This window comes from Capricornis sumatraensis, chromosome 6 (genome assembly GCF_032405125.1).
Source record: "Capricornis sumatraensis isolate serow.1 chromosome 6, serow.2, whole genome shotgun sequence".
NCBI classification, from domain to species: domain Eukaryota; kingdom Metazoa; phylum Chordata; class Mammalia; order Artiodactyla; family Bovidae; genus Capricornis; species Capricornis sumatraensis.
The window spans coordinates 40,315,367-40,336,401 of NC_091074.1; the positions used below are offsets into that span (position 1 = coordinate 40,315,367).

Genomic DNA, 21,035 nt, shown 5'->3' on the forward strand with positions numbered 1-21,035 from the left:
TCTTTGGTGCTCAGCTTTCTTCACAGTCCAACTCTCACATCCATACATGACCACTGGAAAAACCATAGCTTTGACTAGATGAACCTTTGTTGGCAAAGTAATGTCTCTGTTTTTTAATATGCTATCTAGGTGGGTCATAACTTTCCTTCTAAGGAGTAAGTATCTTTTAATTTCATGGCTGCAGTCACCATCTGCAGTGATTTTGGAGCCCGCCAAAATAAAGTCTGACACTGTTTCCACTGTTTCCCCATCTATTTCCCATGAAGTGATGGGACCAGATGCCATGATCTTAGTTTTCTGAATGTTGAGCTTTAAGCCAACTTGGATACTGTAGCAGCATTTAAAACTTGCTCAAACCAGCTATTTGGACACTACTTATTTTTCTTTCTATCACACAAATAACATCAAAGATGCTGAAAATCTTATTTAAATTTGGTTGCAGTCATATTTATTTAAAGTATTGATTTAAAAAATCTGTATGCAGGTCAAGAAGCAACAGTTAGAACTGGAGATGGAACAATAGACTGGTTCCAAATAGGGAAAGAATTATGTCAAGGTTGTATATTGTCACCCTGCTTATTTAACTTATATGCAGAGTACATCATGAGAAATGCTGAGCTAAATGAAGCCAAGCTAGAATCAAGATTGCCTGAAGAAATATCAATGACTTCAGATATGCAGATGACACCACACTTATGGCACAGAGTGAAGAAGACCTAGATAGCCTATTGATGAAAGTGAAAGAGGATAGTGAAAAGGTAGCTTAAATCTCATCATTCAGAAAACTAAGCATGGCATCTGGTCCCATCACTTCATGGCAAACAGATAGGGAAATAGTGGGAGACTTTATTTTTTGGGGCTCCAAAATCACTGCAGATGGTGATTGCAGCCATGAAATTAAAATCACCTGCTCCTTGGAAGAAAGGTTATGACCAACCTAGATGGCATATTAAAAAGGAAAGACATTACTTTGCCAACAAAAATCCATCTAGTCAAAGCTATGGTTTTTCCAGTAGTCACGTGTGAATGTGAGAGTTGGACTATAAAGCTGAGCATCAAAAAATTGGTGCTTTTGAACTGTGGTGTTGGAGAAAACTATTGAGAGTCTCTTAGACGTTAAGGAGATCCAACCAGTCCATCCTAAGAGAAACCAGTCCTGAGTGTTCATTGGAAGGACTGAAGCTGAAACTCCAGTACTTTGGCTACCTGATGTGAAGAACTGACTCATTAGAAAAGACCCTGATGCTGGGAAACATTGAGGGTGGGAGGAGAAGGGAATGACAGAGGATGAGATGGTTGGATTGCATCACTGACTCAATGGACATGAGTTTGAGTAAACACGGGGAGTTGGTGATGGACAGTTAGGCCTGGTGTGCTGCAGTCCATGGGGTTGCAAAGAGTCAGACAAGACTGAGTAATTGAACTGACTGATGATTTAAAAATATAAAATGTTATTATAAAGATATTAATTATAAAAAATTTCATTATTTTGCAATAGTACAAACATTACCTATTTTTTCAATAGCACACACCTAGCTTTTCATATCCAGACATTGAATTAATTTCGTTTTCTTTCTGAATTGTTTTCTTTCCCCTTGGTGACAAAGTTTGACAGAATAATTTTTGTTTCAAATACATATATGTAAGTTTAGTGGGACTAAAATTCTAGCTTCATTTTTTATTACAGTAAGCTCTTAAGACAGAAACTTGACACATGAAGGTTTGTCAGGTTTTCTGGGACTGAGTTTAGAGTTAGCTTTGATGTCTTATACTGTGTTTTTCTTTCTTTACCATTTTCTGGTGAGTTTCTGTATTTTCTGTCTTGTTATATAGCCTAGTTTCATGTACACTTGTCAGGCTTTTTTTTTTTTTTTTCTGAGCACATATCAATAAGAAGGACATAGCAAAGTGAAAGAGAGTTTCCATAAAGACATAAAGGTATATTATGAAAATGTAATTGGAAATTTCAATGCAGTTTTAAAAATAACTATTAAAACTTCATATTTCTTAAATATACCCTTCACTCCATTGCCTATTGCATTTATTTTTTCCTCAAATGTAAAGTAAAAGCCCACTGTTACAAATGGCAGTCTAAACTCTTATGTTTATAGGAAAAGAAAACATGAAAAACTGTATTTTTTTTAATGACTTTCACTTCATGTAATTCACTAGCCTGAGTCCCAGAAATGCTTTGACAAAATGTTAAATTCTTCTCAGAAATGGAAACTCGTACAATGAATGAACACTTTATGTAAAAGGAAGGACAGGAAACAAATTCTGATAGAAAAGAAAATCAAAATATAGATATTTATGATATTAAATCACCTATTGAAAACAAATTACAGACTGTTGAAAGTTAGTGTTCCTCCTCTGAGAAAGATTGGAAGAAGGTGTCAAATGTCTATCCTATCTTTATTTATGGAATAAAGCTATTCAAGATGTTCTTAATGTACTTTTGTCTATGTGGCTTTAAATTTGGGAAAAAGACATAAGATTAATACATTAATTTCAAGCATGGTGCTTTGAAAATATACAAGGTAGATAATTAATAAGAGCATTACAAGTGATCTGCTATAATTTCAAACCTGCATAAAACAAAACAGAACAAATAGGAAAATAAAATATTAGTGTAAGGATTATGGTTCAGAACCACACTCCTGTGTCTGGCCTTTCTTAAGAGGAAATACAGTTTACTGTGTAGAGAACAAGGGAAAACATCTGGAGAGAATGACCAGAATGATATTTTAAAAAAAAAAAAAAAAAAAAACAACAAACCTCACAGCCATACTTTTAAAAAATAGATCTAAGTATGGTATTTGTCAATTTTCTGGCATATATGTATTCACTCATATTAAGAGAAAAAAATATTTTAATTATTTAGTTAAACTTTAAACTTTTATTTAGTTTAACTTTTATTTCTACTATATTACCTGAATAAATGTAAACCTGTGATTTATCATTTTCATGTAGCTGAATCCTCAGGATTGACAGAAAAATAATATATTTATTATCCGGAAACAACCTTTTTAATTTAAATCTCAAACATTTGTTTCTGAGCAATAACTGAAAACAGTTTAGCCAATTTAAAAATAACTTGATCACTGTATTCATTAACCAATAATCTCATGCTTAAATATAACCTGAAATTCTCCTTCCCTTGTTCTCCTACTATATTCCAAAGAAGATTTTGGGTCAGAATTCTTATGCCTTTTAGTGGGTAATGTTTCTATCCCAAGATTCTGTCAATTAAATAATTTTTGCCTTATTTCATTGTTATTCTCAAATTCTAAGAACCATCACTAGGAGGATAGTCGGCAGGTTTGGGGTGGGAAAAGAGGCACGTTAAAAATATTACCTACTTTTCTTTGATATAGAACTCGTATCTACTTTACTACACAGCTGCTTCAGAAAAGATACTTATCGATCATTCACTATCATCATCTGTTTATCAATGAATCTGTCTATGTATTTATATCTGTGCTTGCTTTATAAGTGGTATTTGGAAGAAATCCAATCTTTCAAAAGATTTATTTGGTGTTTAAAATTATGCTAATGGATTCTTTGAATTTTATGGCCATACTTAAGCTTTCTATCTTTATACATTATTTTCCAGACAATTCAATAACTTCTGTTAATAAACCATTATAGTTTTATTATTTACTTATAAATTATTATTGTGTAATCTATATATCAGTAGAAAAGTACAATTTTTAAAGTTTAAACAGGTTCTTTTTTAAAATGCTTTTCAGAACTTTTAAAAAGATTTATTTATGTTATTTTTGGCTGCTCCCGGTCTCCATTGCTGTGTGGGCTTTCTCTATTTGTGAAAAGTCGGGGGTTAGTCTTCTTTGCATGGCACAGGCTTTTCATTGCAGTGGCTTCTTTCTGCAGAGCATGGGTTCTAGGTGCATGGGCTTCCCGTAGTTGCAGTGTGTGGGCTCAGTAGTCGTGATGTGTGGATTTAGTTGTTCTGTGACATGTAGGATCTTTCTAGATCACGGATTGAACCCATCTCCCTCTCATTGGCAGATGGATCTCTAACCACTAGACCACATGAGAAGCCCCCAAATTCCACTTTTATTTTATATTCAACTGTATATATCAACACTTGGGCTTGACTTGTGGCGTAGCTGGTAAAGAATACGCCTGCAATTACAGGAGACCTGGATTTGATCCCTGGGTTGGAAAGATGTGCTGGAGAAGGGAATGGCTACCTGCTCCAGTACTCTAGCCTGGAGAATCCCATAGAGTCCATGGGGTCGCAAAGTCAGACACGACTGAGCAACTGAACAACAATGAATATTTATATGTATGTCCATCTGTAAATTAATCATGAGTTCATACTGATGTCTAGGATTATAATCCATCATCATGTGGGTAATTCTGTCTTTCTCTTGGTAGAACCTTCTACTCCAATGGTATAAAATCTGACTCCAAACATCTGCCATTTGTTTACTTAATTGTTCAGTTCCACTATGCATCTATAGTGGTTTCAGAATTGTCAACCCTTACCTCCAAGAGAAACAACTCAGCGAGAATACACTGCTTATATACTGTTCTTTTTGCTTTTAATATTGTAGGCTCCACTCATTTCCATAGTTATTTAGGGAAGCTTCTTTCCCCTTATGTTCTTCACTGAGGCTGTGTCTCACATTGTAATACAGTTAAATATTCTGCCACATCCTGCATTCCATCCTGTGACCCACTGACCTCTAACAAAAGTAAATCTTCCAATAAATAAGTATAGATTATCTCCCCATTTACCATTTAGAGAATGTTTGATTTCTTTCACCAGTATTGTATAGTTTTCTACCGGTGTATTCTGAACATATTTTGTTAGATTTGTATCTGACTGTTTCGTTATTTCGTTTCTGTTATAAGTAGTATTCTAAAATTTCAGATCTCAATTTTTCATTATTGATTGTTACAAACTGAATGTTTATGTCTTCCAAAATGCATGTTAAAGCACCAAATCCCATGAAGACTTTATTCAGAGGTAGAACTTCTATGGAGACAAATAAGGTTAAATGATAGATCTTTTGGGATTTTCAAGCCCTATGTATTCAAGCATGTCTTTTGCAAATAAATGCAGTTTCATTTCTCCATTTCCAAACTGTATGCTTAATTTCTTTAATTGCACTAGAATTTCAGTATATTGTCAACATAAAAATGAGAGCAGATATTCTTATCTTGTTCCTAATCTCAGAGGAAAGCATCCAGTTTCTCATCACTGAGTATGATGTTAGCTATAGGGCTTCCCTGGTGGCTCAGATGGTAAAGCATCTGCCTGCAATGCAGGAGACCCAGGTTCAATCCCTGGGTCGGGAAGATCCCCTGGAGAAGGAAATGGCAACCTACTCCAGTAATCTTGCCTGGAAAATTCCATGGATGGAAGAGCCTGGTAGGCTATAGTTCATGGGGTCGCAAAGAGTCAGATAGGACTGAGTGACTTCACTTCACTTCATTTCACTTATAGAGTTTTTCTGGTAGATGTTCACTATCAAGTTGAGGAAGTTCTTTTACATCCGTAATTGGCAGAAGGTTTTTTATCATGAAAGCTGTTGGGTTTTGTCAAGTGGTTACTGTCTTAAGTAATATAGTTAGAGTTCTCTTTAGCCTGTTGATGTGCTGGATAACACTGGGTGATTCTATTGTGAAACCAGCTTTGCCATGCATATGATAAACATGCTTGTGATGTGGAGTTCTTCTCATATATTGTTGGTTTTAATTTAATAATATTCTGCTGATTTTTTCATCTGTTATTCCAAAGAGATACTGATCTGTAGTTTCTTTTCTTGTAATTTCTTTATTGGCTTTAATAGTAGGGTGATGCTGCCCTAGAATCTCCTTGGAGAATTGATATATTTATCACTATGTAATGTCCTTCTCTGACTGATAATCTTCTTATTCTGGTCTGCTCTGTGTGAACTTAAAGCCATACCAGCTTTCTTTTGAGTGAGTTAGGATGTATTCCATGGGGATGGTCTTGATTCCTGTCTCCTGTACAATGTCACGAACCTCATTCCATAGTTCATCAGGCACTCTATCTATCAGATCTATGCCCTTAAATCTATTTATCACTTCCACTTGTATAATCATAAGGGATTTGATTGAGATCATATCTGAATGGTCTAGCGGTTTTCCCTACTTTCTTCAATTTAAGTCTGAATTTGGCAAAATGGAGTTCATGATCTGAGCCACAGTCAGCTCCTGGTCTTGTTTTTGTTGACTGAGTAGAGCTTCTCCATCGTTGGCTGCATAGAATATAATCAGTCTGATTTCGGTGTTGACCATCTGGTGATGTCCATGTGTAGAGTCTTCTCTTGTGTTGTTGGAAGAGGGTGTTTGCTATGACCAGTGCATTTTCTTGGCAAAACTCTATTAGTCTTTGCCCTGCTTCATTCTGCATTCCAAGGCCAAATTTGTCTGTTACTCCAGGTGTTTCTTGACTTCCTACTTTTGCATTCCAGTCCCCTATAATGAAAAGGACATATTTTTTGGGTGTTAGTTCTAAAAGATCTTGTAGTTCTTCATAAAACCGTTCAACTTCAGCTTCTTCAGCTTTACTGGTTGGGGCATAGACTTGGATAACTGTGATATTGAATGGTTTGCCTTGGAGACAAACAGAGATCATTCTGTTGTTTTTGAGATTGCATCCAAGAACAGCATTTCAGAATCTTTTGTTGACCATGATGGCTACTCCATTTCTTCTGAGGGATTCCTGCCCACAGTAGTAGAAATAATGGTCATCTGAGTTAAATTCACCCATTCCAGTCCATCGACATTCACCCTTGCCATCTCCTGTTTGACCGCTTCCAATTTGCCTTGATTCATGGACCTGACATTCCAGGTTCCTATGCAATACAGCTGTTTACAGCATTGGATCTTGCTTCTATCACCAGTCACATCCACAGATGGGTATTGTTTTTGCTTTGGCTCCATCCCTTCATTCTTTCTGGAGTTATTTCTCCACTGATCTCCGGTAGCATATTGGGCACCTAATGACCTGGGGAGTTCCTCTTTTGGTATCCTATCATTTTGCCTTTTCCTACTGTTCATGGGGTTCTCAAGGCAAGAATACTGAAGTGGCTTGCCATTCCCTTCTCCAGTGGACCATGATGATCAAGACCATCCCCCTGGAAAAGAAATGCAAAAAAGTGAAATGGCTGTCTGGGAAGGCCTTAAAAATAGCTGTGAAAAGAAGAGAGGTGAAAAACAAAGGAGAAAAGGAAAGATATAAGCATCTGAATGCAGAGTTCCAAAGAATAGCAAGAAGAGATAAGAAAGCCTTCTTCAGCGATCAATGCAAAGAAATAGAGGAAAACAACAGAATGGGAAAGACTAGAGACCTCTTCAAAAAAATTAGAGATACCAAGGGAACATTTCATGCAAAGATGGGCTTGATAAAGGACAGAAATGGTGTGGACCTAACAGAAGCAGATGATATTAAGAAGAGGTGGCAAGAATATTCAGAAGAACTGTACAGAAAAGATCTCCATGACCCAGAGAAACATGATGGTGTGATCACTCACCTAGAGCCAGACATCCTGGAATGTGAAGTCAAGTGGGTCTTAGAAAGCACCACTATAAACAAAGCTAGTGGAGGTGATGGAATTCCAGTTGAGCTGTTTCAAATCCTGAAAGATGATGCTGTCAAAGTGCTGCACTCAATATGCCAGCAAATTTGGAAAACTCAGCAGTGGCCACAGGACTGGAAAATGTCAGTTTTCATTCCAATCCCAAAGAAAGGCAATGCCAAAGAATGCTCAAACTGCCACACAATTTCACTCATCTCACATGCTAGTAAAGTAATGCTCAAAATTCTCCAAGCCAGGCTTCAGCAAGATGTGAATCATGGACTTCCTGATGTTCAAGCTGGTTTTAGAAAAGGCAGAGGAACCAGAGATCAAATTGCCAACATCTACTGGATCATGGAAAGCGAGAGAGTTCCAGAAAAACATTATCTCTGCTTTAATGACTATGCCAAAGCCTTTGATTGTGTGGATCACAATAAACTGTGGAAAATTCTGAAAGAGATGGGAATACCAGACCACCTGACCTGCCTCTTAAGAAATATGTATGCAGGTCAGGAAGCAACAGTTAGAACTGGACATGGAACAACAGACTGGTTGCAAATAGGAAAAGGAGTACATCAAGGCTGTATATTGTCACCCTGCTTATTTAACTTCTATGCAGAGTACATCATGAGAAACGCTGGACTGGAAGAAACACAAGCTGGAATCAAGATTGCTGGGAGAAATATCAATAACCTCAGATATGCAGATGACATCACCCTTATGGCAGAAAATGAAGAGGAGCTAAAAAGCCTCTTGATGAAAGTGAAAGTGGAGAGTGAAAAAGTTGGTTTAAAGCTCAACATTCAGAAAACGAAGACCATGGTATCTGGTCCCATCATTTCATGGGAAATAGATGAGGAAGGAGTGGAAACAGTGTCAGACTTTATTTTTTTGGGCTCCAAAATCACTGGAGATGGTGATTGCAGCCATGAAATTCAAAGATGCTTACTCCTTGGAAGAAAAGCTGTGACCAACTTAGATAGTATATTCAAAAGCAGAGACATTACTTGGCCGACTAAGGTCCGTCTAGTCAAGGCTATGGTTTTTCCTGTGGTCATGTATGGATGTGAGAGTTGGACTGTGAAGAAGGCTAAGCACTGAAGAATTGATGCTTTTGAACTGTGGTGTTGGAGAAGACTCTTGAGAGTCCCTTGACTGCAAGGAGATCCAACCAGTCCATTCTGAAGGAGATCAGCCCTGGGATTTCTTTGGAAGGAGTGATGCTAAAGCTGAAACTCCAGTACTTCGGTCACCTCATGAGAAGAATTGACTCATTGGAAAATACTCTGATGCTGGGAGGGATTGAGGGCAGGAGGAGAAGGGGACGACAGAGGATGAGATGGCTGGATGGCATCATGGACTCGATGGATGTGAATCTGAGTGAACTCCAGGAGCTGGTGATGGACGGGGAGGCCTGGCGTGCTGTGATTCATGGGGTCGCAAAGAGTTGGAACACGACTGAGCGAATGAACTGACTGAAGATGTATTCCTCCTGTTTCTAATTTCTTAAAGAAATTGCAGAAAATTGCAATTATGTCTGCCTTGGATATTTGGTAGAAATCATCAGGAAAACCCTCTGTACTTGCTGCATTTTATTAGGAAGGTTATTCATTGTTAGTATCATTCATTTGTTAAATTATGGATATGGTTATCTATTTTTGGTGTGACTTTTTGGTGGCTTCTGATTTCCTAGTGATTGGTCCACTTCCTATAAATTATTGAATTGGTGGGCATTTAGTTAATAATTTTCAAAATGATTTATTTTTTCCCTACTTTTCTTTCCGTTTTTGGGTCACATGCTTTGATGCTCTTTTGTTAGATGCATACAAATTTAAGATTGCTATGTTTTCTTGAGGAACTGACACTTTTATCATTAACTATGCTCTTTTTATCTCTCTCGGGCTTCCTGTTTCTGAAGTCACCTTTATGCAAATTTAATATAGCCACTCCAGCTTTCTTTTGGTTAGTATTAGCCTAGTATAACTTTCTCCATCTCTTCTCTGTAACTTACTTAAACATTGTATTTAAAACGGATTTATTTTAATTAATATAGAGTTGATAATTTAAAAATATTTTTAAAATATTAGGCTTTAGTAGCTGTATATATGTTATTCACATTTAAATTGATTATTGGTATAGTTAATGCCTACCATGTCTTTCTATTTTCTACTTATTGCATTTGTTTTCCTGGTATCTTTTTTCACCCTCTTTTTCGGCCAAACTGATTTTAATTGAAATTTTCTTATGGCTCAATTCTATCTCACTCAATATATAAATTTTTACTTATTTTTAATTTGGTCATTAATACATAGTTATCAATACATATTTTAAACTACTAGAAATCTGTCTTCAAATATAATAATATTACATGTGTATTGCAGATGACTTATAACACTATTTCCATTTTCTACCTCATACCATTTGTGTCATTACTTCACTATTTTTACTTATATATATTTATATATATATATAAATCATTCAACTATTATTATTTTTACCAAATAATTGTTCTTTTAATTCTGTAAGAATGATAAATACATTTTCCTTGTTTACTTTTTTTCTGGTGCTCTCTCATTCTCTGATTTCCAGGTAGTTGTATATTTCTGACTTGTATCATTTTCTTCTGCCTGAAGAATTTTATTTAACATTACTCACATCAGCTGACAATGAATTCCCTCAGTATTTTTTTTTTTTTTTTTGGGTGGGGGGCGTCTGAGAATATCTTTAATTCTCCTCTACTTTTGAAGGGTAATTTTCCTGGATATAGAATTCAAGTTTTGCAGTTTTTCTTTCAATAATTTAAATGTTTTGCTTTATTTTCTTTGTCCTTGAATGATTTTTGAGTAGAAGTCTGCTGAACTTATTATATTTGCTCCTCAATAGATATGATGTTTTTCCTGTTCTCTTCTTTCGATAATTTTTCCTTTGTCTTTGATATCTTGTAGTTTGACTATATTATACTTAAGTGTAAGATTTAAAAAAAAAATTAATATTCATCCTGAGTGGTGTTCTCTGAGCTCCTAAATCTGTGGTTTGAGGCCCTTGATTTTAGGCTCTTAGGTATTTCATGATGATTCTTCTTCCTCTTCGCCTGCCAGAGATATGAAGAAATTTTTAAAAATTTGTTATAATCTTCAGTGAAAACCTGGTGGGTTTCCTAAGGTTAATCCCATCAGAGTGTAGTGGGTTTTCTGATATTTTGATCCACAGGCATTTCTCACTTTTATTCTAATTTGTATTCAGCTTCAATAATTCATTGAACATAATGTATAAATGTTCCTTCCTCTTTTGGTGTATTGGTTTCTTCTCCAGGCTTACCTATTTTGGTTGTGATTCTCTGAATGCACTCATGTCACTAGATTTTAGTTGGCAGTTTGGCCTGAAACCTTAGTTCCTCAATGGATCTCAAAACATCATTGTATTACAGTTTGTCCACTTGTATGGATATGTGATAACTTCCAAGGTCTTAACTGAACCGGAAGTCCTCTGCTCATAATTGTCCATATTTACTTTGTAAAAAGATATTGGTTGACCACTTTGCAATTATAGGTAAAAGACTTTATGACCCAAAAGATTTAAAAATAATAATAATAATACATTAAAAAAATTTTAAGTTGCACAAGTGTGTATTTAGTATCCATCAATTCAAAAAGTCCACTTTAAGGTAGAATGTTCTATGTATCTTTCATTTTGTCTCTAACAGTTCTTATATAAAAACAATAATTTGAAATCATTTGTTGTGATGAGCAGATTGATAGAAGATGTTGAAGCTATAGAAGGAAACATATGTGGATTGGGGCCATATTAAGAAAATTTAACATTTAAGATATCTTAATGGTCAATTAATATCTAGTTTTCAAATATTTTCATATAAAATTTATTTTTCATCAAATTAATTTCCATAGTTTATAGTAACTTTGAAATCAATGGGATTTCTATTAAAGAAATTTGAAACAGCAGCCAAGATTCCTGTAATTTAGCTATTCATTTAAAGAGGATTATCTTGAACTGATAGAATCCTCAAGTTTTAATGTTTATTTAAAAAGTGTTAAAGAAGAAGACAGGAAAGACCTGTTTGGGTTATCTTCCTCTGTTCTTTTTGAACACTTTCTTAATTAAAGATTTCTATTTTTACTTAGGTTTGAAAGATAAAGTAGAGCTGTGGAAGTTTAAATTTATTACATGCCAAGGGAATTTGGATGTGGAATAACTTAAATAATAAACTCATCTCTTTCCCAATTCCTAAGGAGATGTTTAATGGACTTTCAGTAGAAGATTCATAACACTTCACAGTGGGAAATCAGTTTTCATCTCAATTCAAAGAAGAAAATGACTCTTTGATCCCAAAGAGGTTAAAGCGCCCTTTGCTTTACCATTACAGAAAGAAAAAAATCTATAAATGAGTGAAAAGTGATTGTGGAAAGGAAAATCAGTTTGTAAAACCGCATAGAACTACACAGAAGTAAACTGCATAAGCCTGAAGTTGAGAGACCATATGATTAATTTATAATGTATAAGAATTTATTGTTTGTTTAATTGTATCACTATCAAAGTGGCTCTACTTCAGTTAATTTTATTATGGCTCCTATATTAAACACACAAACTGAGCAAAGATATGAACTTGTTAGTAAGTAGTTCTGTAATCTTTTATTGGCTTATGAGGAAAAGGTTCCCATTTGAGAGAAACATTTTTTAAAACCCTACCTTGTTAAATAATGAAAAAGCCCATTTTCTATGAATATGACTATAATCAACAAAGATGAAATTACTTTGTGTAATTTGCATGCTAGATCTCTTCAGTCATGTCTAATTCTTTGTGACCATATGGACTGTAGCCTGCTAGACTCCTTTGTCTATGGAATTCTCCAGGCAAGAATAATGGAGTGGGTTGCCATACCCTCCTAAAGGGGTCTTCCCAACCCATAAATCGAATCCATGTTTCCTGCGGCTCCTGCATTGCAGGGAGATTCTTTACCACTGAGCCACCAGTTCAGTTCAGTTCAGTCGTTCAGTAGTGTCCTACTCTTTGCAGCCCCAGGAACTGCAGCATGCCAGGCCTCCCTGTCCATCACCAACTCCCGGAGTTCACTCAGATTCACATCCATCGAGTCAGTGATGCCATCCAGCTATCTCATCCTCCATCGTTCCCTTCTCTTCCTGCCCCCAATCCCTCCCAGCATCAGAGTCTTTTCCAATGAGTCAACTCTTCCCATGAGGTGGCCAAAGTACTGCACTTTCAGCTTTAGCATCATTCCTTCCAAAGAAATCCCAGGGCTGATCTCCTTCAGAATGGAGTGGTTGGATCTCCTTGCAGTCCAAGGGACTCTCAAGAGTCTTCTCCAACACCACAGTTCAAAAGCATCAATTCTTCAGTGCTTAGCCTTCTTCACAGTCCAACTCTCACATCCATACATGACCAGTGGAAAAACCATAGCCTTGACTACACAGACTTTTGTTGGCAAAGTAATGTCTCTGCTTTTGAATATATTATCTAGGTTGCTCATAACTTTTCTTCCAAGGAGGAAGGGTCTTTTAATTTCATGGCTGCATTCACCATCTGCAGTGAATTTGGAGCCCCCCAAAATAAAGTGTAATACTGTTTCCAATATTTCTCCATCTATTTCCCATGATATGATGGGACCGGATACCATGGTCTTCGTTTTCTGAATGTTGAGCTTTAAGCCAACTTTTTCACTCTCTACTTTTACTTTCAAGAGGCTTTTTAGTTCCCCTTCACTTTCTGCCATAAGGGTGGTGTCATCTGCATATCTGAGGTTATTGATATTTCTCCTGGCAATCTTAATTCCAGCTTGTGCTTCTTCCAGCCTAGCATTTCTCATGATGTACTCTGCATAGGAGTTAGATAAGCAGGGTGACAATATACAGCCTTGATGTACTCCTTTTCCTATTTGCAACCAGTCTGTTGTTCCATGTCCAGTTCCAACTGGCTTCCTGACCTGCATTCAGGTTTCTTAAGAGGCAGGTCCGGTGGTCTGGTATTCCCATCTCTTTCAGAATTTTCCACAGTTTATTGTGATCCACACAGTCAAAGGCTTTGGCATAGTCAATGAAGCAGAAGTAGATGTTTTTCTGGAACTCTCTTGCTTTTTCAGTGATCCAGCAGATGTTGGCAATTTGATCTCTGGTTTCTCTCCTTTTCTAAAACCAGCTTGAACATCTGGAAGTTCATGGTTCATGTATTGCTGAAGCCTGGCTTGGAGAAATTTGAGCATTACTTTACTAGAGTGTGAGATGAGTGCAATTGTGTGGTAGTTTGAGCATTCTTTTGCATTGCCTTTCTTTGGGATTGGAATGAAAACTGACCTTTTCCTGTCATGTGGCCACTGCTGAGTTATCCAAATTTGCTGACATTTTGAGTGCAACACTTTCACAGCATCATCTTTCAGGATTTGAAATAGCTCAACAGGAATTCTATCACCTCCACTAGCTTTGTTCATAGTGATGCTTTCCAAGGCCCACTTGACTTCACATTCCAGGATGTCTGGCTCTAGGTGAGTGATCACACCATCATGATTATCTTGGAACCACCAGTGAAGCCCAAAATTATCTAAGCACAAGAAGCAGATGAATTATCAAGGAGATCATAGATTTAGAAACATCAGGAATGGGTCAATCAAAGTAGAAAAAGTGTTCTCTAAAATAAATGCAAACATTAAAACTGCTGAGATTTGGAGAGAAAACGAGTCCTCTCCTGAATTATCAAGTCCCTGTTTCCTCTGAAGTACACAATTTGAGACAAACTTTGAGAAAATGGCACAATCCATTTAGCCATATGAAGTTTAAACTCATTTTACAAAGAAATTCCTAAATGTTTCAATAATAACTGAGATGTATCTGTGATGGTCTGTAGAATAAATTGATACTCAAGTAAATTGTTTTCAGATGTCTTATTTTGTTTTGTGCTATATATGAACATTATAAAACTCTGGCACTTTAAATTACTGTTTCAAATAATAAGCTTTGTATACCCAAATGGCAACAGTTAAATAATGGGTGTTTGAAAACAATTATTTGCTGTACATGCTCAACTACCCTATTTAAAGTGACATTTTTGAGAAGCTGAGTAATGTTTCAATGTTATTGAATTAGTTGTAGTATCATTATCCAGTCATAAATACAGTATTAGTAGTTTATGTGATACTGATATCAAACACTATACAAACTCAGAATATACTAGCAGCCAACAAAATTATGGCCCTTATGCCATTTAGATTGATATTAAGCTTATATATAGGTTTTTGATTAAATCAAAATAGATGATAAGCAGTTTACATTATGTAAATATTTGTTTATTTATGAATATCTAATTAGACAATAACTAACTGACATTAAGAGGAGACCAATAATTTGCATTGTGAACTTTTACAAATATTAATAAACATTTGAATGCATTTATTGGGGTTAAACTTTTCTAGGCTAACTTAGCATATACTTTCCCTGGTGGCTCAGATAGTAAAGAATCCTCCTGCAATGCGAGAGACCTGGATTTGATCCCTGGGTTGGAAAATCCCCTGGAAGAAGTCATGGCAACCCACTCCAGTATTCTTGCCTGGAGAATCCCCTTGGACAGAGGAGCCTTTTGGGTACTGTCCATGGGGTTGCAAAGAGTCAGAAATGACTGAGTGATTAACACTTTCACTTTGACCTCTTTCATTTTATAAGACTAGATGACTGAATAAGGATTAAGGTAGAGGAAATCCTGGAATGTGATCAGTGCTGTGACAGAGGCTCAAGACTGCTAGCTGTTTTCATATAAACTAAAATGCAGACCACACGCTTCTTAATAATCATTTTAGTTTAGGCCCCACCTACACCAAAATTTTGTTTCCAAATTGTCTGCTCGTCCCTGTCCAGAGAGGAACACTCAGGAGAGAAATACTTAATTTATGTTTCCATCTGCCAATCACTACCCAGGTGTCTTTTAATAAACAAAAATTATATATGTTTCAGGTGTTCAACATGATGTTTTGACAAATATGCAGAGTGATATGATTACTGTTGTTGCTGTTGTTCAGTCGCCCAGTCGTGTCTGACTAGGCAACCCTGTGGTCTGCAGCACACCAGGCCTCCCTGTCTCTCCCCACCATATCCCAAAGTTTGCCCAAGTTCACGTCCATTGCATTGGTAATGCCATCCAGCCATCTCATCCTCTAACACCCTCTTCTCCTTCTGTCCTCAGTCTTTCCCAGCATAAGGGACTTTCCAATGAGTTGGCAGTTCCCATCAGATGGCCAAAATACTGGAGCTTCAACTTCAGCATCAGTCCTTCCACTGAGTATTCAGAGTTGATTTTCCTTTAGAATGACTGGTTTGATATCCTTGCTGTCCAAGGGACCCTCAGGAGTCTTCTCCAGCACCTCAGTTCAAAGGCATCAGTTCTTTGGTGTTCTGCTTTCCTTATGGTCCAGATCTCACAATCGTATGTGACCACTGCGAAGACCATAGCCTTTACTATATGGACCTTTTTCAGCAGAGTAATGCCTCTGCTTTTCAACACACTGTCTAGGTTTGTTATAGCTTTCCTGCCAAGAAGCAATCATCTTCTGATTTCATGGCTGCAGTCACTGTCTGCAGTGATTTTAGAGCCCAAGAAGAGGAAATTAGTCTCTACTTCCACCTTTTCTCCTTCTATTTGCCATGAACTAATGGAGCCAGAATCCATGATCTTAGTTTTTGTTAATATTTAGTATTAAACCATCTCTTTCACTCAACTGCTTCACCCTCATTAAGAGGCTCTTTAGTTCCTCTTTGCTTGCTGCCATTAGGGTGGTATCATCTGCATATCTAATATTGCTGATGTTTCTCCTGCCTATCTTGATTCCAGCTTGGAACTCATCCAGCCTGGCATTTCTCATGATGTGCTCAGTGTATAGGTTAACCAACAAGGTAACGGCAGACAGCCCTGTCATACTCCTTTCTCAATCTTGAACCAATCAGTTGTTCCATACAGGGTTCTGTTGTTTCTTGATCCACATATAGGTTTCTCAGGAGACAGATAAGATGGTCTGGTGTTCCCCTCTCTTTAAGAACTTTCCACAATTTTTTTGATCCACACAGTCAAAGGCTTTGGCGTAGTCAATGAAACAGAGTTAGATGTTGTCCTAGAATTCCTTAGCTTTCTCTATGATCCAGAGAATGCTGACAATTTGATCTCTGGTTCCTCTTCCTTTTCTAAACCCAACTTGGACATCTGGAATTTTTTGGTTCACATAATGCTGAAGCCGAGCATAAAGATTTTGAGCATGTCCTTAGTAGCATGGGAAATGGTTACTGTAGTCAAGCTAAGTAACATATCTGTCTCCTTATATACTTACCTTTTTTGTGTGCATGTGACAAGAACACCTGAAATCCACTCTCTCAGCCAGTCTCCAGGATATAATACACTAGTACTAACTGCAGTCACCATCCTGCACATTAGATCTCTAGAATTAATTCATCCTTTATAGCTACAGCTTGAAGATACTTTGCCCAACATTTTTCTACTTCCTCCTTGCTTCTGATACAGGACTCGTAAACTAACAAATACTGGCACTTTTCTTTTTAATTGTGCATCACATAAATTAGCTATTTAAAGTGAACAATTCCATATGTGACATCTTGGCAATGTTGCATAACCACTACATCTTATCTAATTCCAAAATATTTTCATCACCCTAAAACAAAACTTGAATCCACTAAGCAGTTGCTCCTCATTTTTCTTCTGGCCTTTCTAGTCCCTGGTACTGCAGCCTGCTTTCTGTTTACATCAATTTACCTAGTTTGGATATTTGATATAAATTGAATCAGTGGAATCATATAATATGTGACCGTTTGTGTCTGTTGTCTTTAATTTCACATAGTGTTTTTTGAGTTTTATCAAGATTGTAACATATATCCAGACTTCATTCTTTTTTATGGCTGATATTATATTGCATGCATATCCCCTAGTTTGCTTATCTATTTATCAGTTAGATGCTTAGATTGTTTCTACCTTTGACTCTTTAAAGTGATCCTGCTATTATCATGCATTGTCAAGCTTTTTAAAAATCTTTTTATGTCCTGTCTAGAATTCGAATAACTGGGTCGTTTGGTAATTCGTTGAGTAACTTTGTAAAGGAACCACTTAACTATTTTCCACATGAATAAAAACACCGCATTAAAAAAATTATGCCAGAATATATTACAGAAGATTTTAAAAGAATACCTTGGGATTATAATCCTTCTTCAAATGATTCTTAAGTCATCTGTATACTGAAAACTCAAAGAGTTATTGGAGATGGCAATGGTAATCCACTCCAGTACTCTTGCCTGGGAAATCCCATGGACGGAGGAGCCTGGTAGGCTACAGTCCATGGGGTCAATAAGAGTCGGACACGTCTGAAAGACTTCACTTTCACTTTTCACTTTCATGCATTGGAGAAGGAAATGGAAACCCATTCCAGTATTCTTGCCTGGAGAATCCCAGGGATGGGAGCCTGGTGGGCTGCCGTCTATGGGGTCGCACAGAGTCGGACATGACTGAAGTGACTTAGCAGCAGCAGCAAAGAGTTATACTTGTCTGTTCTGGCATCTGATGTACTTGTCAAGTATTCACGTGTATAAGTAAAGAACTTCATCATTACTGTCAACTCACTATCAATTAGGAAATGTTAAAATTGGGTGTTAAAAACATGTATCTTAGAATTAGTGAAATTAGAACTTCTAAGCTTCATCCTACTTTCAAATATATTTAAGAGATGCTTTTGTTTACTTAGGAATTGAAAATAAACAATGTTTAATGATTACTATGATAAAAAAGTTTTTAAATGATAAAATGTTATCTCAAGACGAATTTCACCCTATCGTCTACAACTTAGTGCAAAAATAGTTTAGTTTGTGTATACAATATGTTTATTTCATTTTATCTTAAATTTTAGTATGTATTTTAAAATAACTTATACAGATATGTATGGGATTTTATCTTTACTTATTTATTTTTCTAACGGGACATTTCAAGAAGGAATGTCAAGTTGCTAGGCAGTAACAAGACAGGGCAAATTCAAATTCTAATCGTTCTTGATCTTTTAAAATCTGGATGGTTCTTTGAAAGAATAGTAAGAAATTATAATTAAAATTAGGTACAAATGTTAATGTTTATCTAGAATTAAGACGGAAACACACAATAAATTCCAAGTTTTAGAATCTGTTGTTTTCCACAAGCATTAAAATCTCCTAGGAACTTGGGAGGTATCCACATAAGTGAGAGATCTTGAAGTTTGAGCTTCTTCCATTTCTCAGAAAATCCACCTGTATATTATGCACATTGGGTAAACTCATAATTTTTGTATATTTTCAGGCAAGAAAAAAATGGACTGAATCTCAGAAACATGATAAATGCTTTGACAATGGCTTTGGACTGAAAGAGGCTCCATGTGTTTCATAATGAAATCATTTTGCTCGTGAGAAATACCTGTGAGGATGACATAGCATGCTGCCACTTGAAGATGTAAAGGTATCTAATCTAATATTCTTTATTTATAGTTGAAGATGAGTCACAGAGATAAGAACTGACTCATATAATACTGTAATTCTAGCTAAAAGAAGACCAGAATGCAGCTTTTTCCAATTTCAGTATACTTATTTTTCTAATTTTGAAAAAATTAGACTTATCCAAACTTAAGTAATACTAAATTCTGTAAATTGATCCAGGTACGGAGACATAGTGAGAGAGGAAGGTAGTGGGGGAAAACAAAGGAAACTAGGAGCCCATGGACATTACTATGCATTAGTATTAATAACTGTGCTGTTTTCCTTATAATATTGCCTCCTACTTAGTGATCACAAAATTGCTGTCCTCATTTTATACATGAGGACACTGAAACTCAAAGATGATATCTGACTTCATTCAGTTTTCTTTCTACTGCAAGTTGCCTTGCCAAAAAAAGGGATCCCACGCATTGCTGCATGTATGTGCCTTGTCATTTCTACCTCTGCATCTTTCCTTGATCTTTCATATATCTTTCTCACCTGTCAAATGATTGACTGTCCTTTGAACACAAGATTAACTGTCATAGATTCTTCCCGAACAATCCGTGGGAATGTATCAGAGCATTCACATGCAGAGCTCCCAGAGAGCAAGCCCCCCAGAGTCAGAGGAAGGCTGACTTACCTCTGAAAGAATGCCCACCTTTGGGTTCAAAAGAACATAGACTGTCTAGGTTGTACCTGGATCAAAAATTTTTTTCCTTCGCTTTCCAGCAGTGTGTCCTTGGCTTGTATTCCTTATCTGTGAATTGTGGATAACAGCATTTACTGTGAAGTGTTGCTGGGACAATTGTCCGCCACCTTTGTTTTTCCTTGGACTGTTAGCCAACATCTGGAGCTTCCTTTCTTTTTTCAATTTATTTCATTGAAGGATAGTTGATTTACAAGGTTGTGTTAACTTCTGCTATACGACAAATTGTTTAAGTTGTATGATACGTATATCAATATATACAATACATTTTTTCATATTATTTTCCATTATGGTTTATCACAGGATATTGAATATAGTTCCATGTGCTATAGAGTAGGACCTTGTTATTTATCCATTTTATAATATATATAATAGTTTCCATCTGATAATCAACTCCCAGTCCTTGGGACTTCTTGATCGGTCCTGGTGCTCAAAGTTATGGGCTTACTGGAATTCTACAGATTATGGCTTAAAGCAGACCTATATCATTTGGCTACAGTTTTCTTAAAGATTCTTCCCTACTTGTCTATTCCAACTACTGTGAAAGTCTATTTGCTTTTGCAGAAATGATTTTACTTTTCCTTTGTCTTTTATAAACCCCATTTTCATTTAAAGTATTATTAGACCAGGGGAGGGAGAGGGTTGATTATATATCTTCAGATCAATTAAACTCAGGTTTTGTTTACAAAATTTCTGCTTATAGATATTTCCCTGAGAACATCAGTGTTGAGAAAACTAAATTGCCTTGTAGATTTTAAAATACTTTAAGACCGCAAGTATTTTAACTCTATTTTATGATCTCCAACTTACAGTTTATGCTTTTCAAACACAGTGTAGTCATTATATCATTGGGCCCTCAGGGCAACGGGATTATTATTTCCATTTTCTCCCAGACTAGGGATATTTAGTTCAGGAGTTTGTGATTCAGCAGCCACAGAATGACATTAGAGTTTGGACTGCTGGTTCCAAATGCTGTGTTCCCAGTACTTCAACTTTACCATATTCAGTTCAATTCAGTTCAGTAGCTCAGTTGTGTCCAACTCTTTGCTACCCCATGAATTGCAGCATGCCAGGCCTCCCTGTCCATCACTGACTCCCAGAGTTTACACAAACTCATGTCCATTGAGTTGGTGATGATATCCAGCCACCTCATCCTCTGTCATCCCTTTCTCCCCCTGCCCCCAATCCCTCCCAGCATCAGAGTCTTTTCCAATGAGTCAACCCTTTACATGAGGTGGCCAAAG

The 21,035-nt window shown here is 36.5% G+C and overlaps 1 non-coding gene across 1 annotated transcript; it reads left to right on the forward strand.

Moving 5' to 3' along the window:
• Positions 1-5,256: 5,256 nt before the first annotated feature.
• On the forward strand, positions 5,257-5,328 carry TRNAC-GCA (transfer RNA cysteine (anticodon GCA)). The gene has a single exon. It is a non-coding gene; the product is annotated as a tRNA-Cys (tRNA).
• The last annotated feature ends 15,707 nt before the right edge of the window (positions 5,329-21,035 follow it).